Genomic DNA, 2,472 nt, shown 5'->3' on the forward strand with positions numbered 1-2,472 from the left:
CAACCCAGTTTTACTCAGTAGCCCTCCTTCAGCTACTTGGAACTTTACACTTAGTGCGAGATCCGCTGGCCCTTTGCTCACCTCACAGGCAGCTGGGTGCCAAAGTCCAGAGTGACCACAGGGCCATGTTGGCCATTATATGGTTAGCACACATTTCACTGAATTTTCCTCCTCAGAATCTGGGTGGTCTGCTCATTTATAAAGGACACAATCTTGTCCCTTAAGTCCGGTGATATCAACTCTCCCGAGAGTGTAGTGTTCACTTCAGCAGTACACGTACTAAGATTAGAACGATAAAGAGAAGATTAGCACGATCCTTGCACAATGAGGACTCTCCTGAGAGTGTAGTAGGATTCTTTGCTTTAGTTGATTTCTTTCTTCCCTACTGCTCTGTTTGAGTTTCTTTATGTGTTTGCACTAAAGACTGAATTGCTTAAAAATTTGGTATCATCACTATAATTCAAGAGCAAAGCCTTAATTATGCTCAGTATAATGGATTAATGAGAGCAAGTAAAGAGCCACATTACAGAGAGTAACTGATGAAGGGCAATGCTTTGTCAGGCTAAATTAACAAAGGAAGTAATTTCATACATTTTAATGGGATTTGGTGGTTGTGCTGTTTTATTTGTTTTTATTTTGCTTTTTTAGCAGAACGGAGGTCAATCTGAGGGCTTGCAATGAAAATATTTCTTCCCCACTAAAAGTAGTAGTGTGTTTCAGCTCTGGATAATGTGCCTTATTCTGGGTGATTTTTCAGAGTAGAATTGCTCTTATCAAGTGGAGAACGGTGTTGGCTGTCAGAGGGTCCCAGTAGGGGTGGCCCCGGGATCAGGTCCTCGGGTCTGTCTCATCCCTCCTGGAAGCTCTCAGACCTACTGCTTTCCCCATGGCATACTGAAGATGCCAGGCTAAATCTCATGACAGCTGTGCCTTGTTAGCATGACTCCAACTCCGTCCCCAGACTCTAAGTTCCCAGGAGCTTAGTGGCAACAAGGGGTGGTTTATTAACAATGGATCTTCCCAAGCACTTAGCACAGTGTCAGTAAATGCTGGCTGTTACCACTCAAAAGAAAGGGAGGTAAAGTTACATACACAAATGCAAACATAGATACGGATAATGCAGATATTTATGAATGGAAAAAAGACCAAAGGAAGTACAATGAACCATTGACAAAGGTTACCTCTGTGAAATAGGATGGTGCTTGATTTTTTATTTTTTCCTTTTCAATATTTTCTACAATAAACATTTGTTTGTTCAACAGATACTTTTCGCATGCTTATCACACATTACGCATTGTGCTAGGCCCTGAGGGATAGAAAGATGGAACAGACACTGTTCCAGCCCCAGAGCTGAAATCCAGCATGGGGGACAGGGAGGGACAAAGACAAAGGACAGTGAACAACTTGAGAGCCATCATCAACATCACAGACATCCCAGACTTGATATTTCATTGAGTTTTTCTGGGAATGAACATCCAGAGTTTTGAAAAGGGGAGCCTTTTTAAAATTCATATAGGGGCGCCTGGGTGGCTCAGTGGGTTAAGCCTCTGCCTTCGGCTCAGGTCATGATCCCAGGGTCCTGGGATCGAGTCCTGCATAGGGTTCTCTGCCCAGCAGGGAGCCTGCTTCTCTCCTCTCTCTCTGCCTGCCCCTCTGCCCACTTGTGATCTCTGTCAAATAAGTAATATTTAAAATTCATATAAAACTGTCAAATAAATAACATTTAAAATTCATATAAAACTGTCTGGGTGGCTCAGTTGGTAGACCATGCAACTCTTGATTTTAGGGTCATGAGTTCAATCCCAAACTCGGGCATGGAACCTACTTTTAAAAAAATTAAAATTCACATAAAACCTCTAACAGGGTAGCAGTGACCATGAGGAGTTACAATGTAGTGATGAAGTTAAGTGTAGTGATGAAGATACAAAAGATATCATGTAAGCATGTCTGAAGGCAGTTTTGGCAGTAGGGGAAGATTTCCATAGGGAGTAACATTTTCATCAAACCTGAAAGACAAGAATTGCTATTACTTTTATAACCACGATAAAACAAAGGGCTTAAAAATTAGCATTGACTGTTGCTGGATGAATGGCTATTTAACACTGAATGCAAATGAATGAATGAATAAATGAAAAATAAATATATAATATTTAAAAATCAGAAAGATCAAATGACTAGTCCATTTACCACCAGCTTGAGGAAAAACCACGAGTAGAAAAACAATTGCCTGACTTTCAGCCCAGAGTTGTTCCTTCAGGGCCTTGCAACTCAAAGTATGGCCCACGGACCAGCATCAGCATCACCCAGAACTTGTTAGAGATTCAGAATCTCAGGTCCCACCCCAAACCCATCAAATCAGAGTCAGCATTTTAAACAGAATGCAGGCGAGTTGTGCACACACTGAAGCTTGTGAAGGAGTAGACTTGTCCTTCCGTCTCAATCGCACATTAAAATCACCCAGGAGCTTATTCA

At 41.7% G+C, this 2,472-nt stretch overlaps 1 non-coding gene across 1 annotated transcript; it reads left to right on the plus strand.

Annotated features, from left to right (window-relative positions):
* The first annotated feature begins 255 nt into the window (after window positions 1-255).
* Window positions 256-362, plus strand: LOC123393302. Its single transcript, XR_006608052.1, has one exon. It is a non-coding gene; the product is annotated as a U6 spliceosomal RNA (small nuclear RNA).
* The last annotated feature ends 2,110 nt before the right edge of the window (window positions 363-2,472 follow it).

This window comes from Mustela putorius, unplaced genomic scaffold (genome assembly GCF_011764305.1).
Source record: "Mustela putorius furo isolate JIRA1106 unplaced genomic scaffold, ASM1176430v1.1 tig00000788_pilon_pilon_pilon, whole genome shotgun sequence".
In the NCBI taxonomy this organism is placed as follows: domain Eukaryota; kingdom Metazoa; phylum Chordata; class Mammalia; order Carnivora; family Mustelidae; genus Mustela; species Mustela putorius.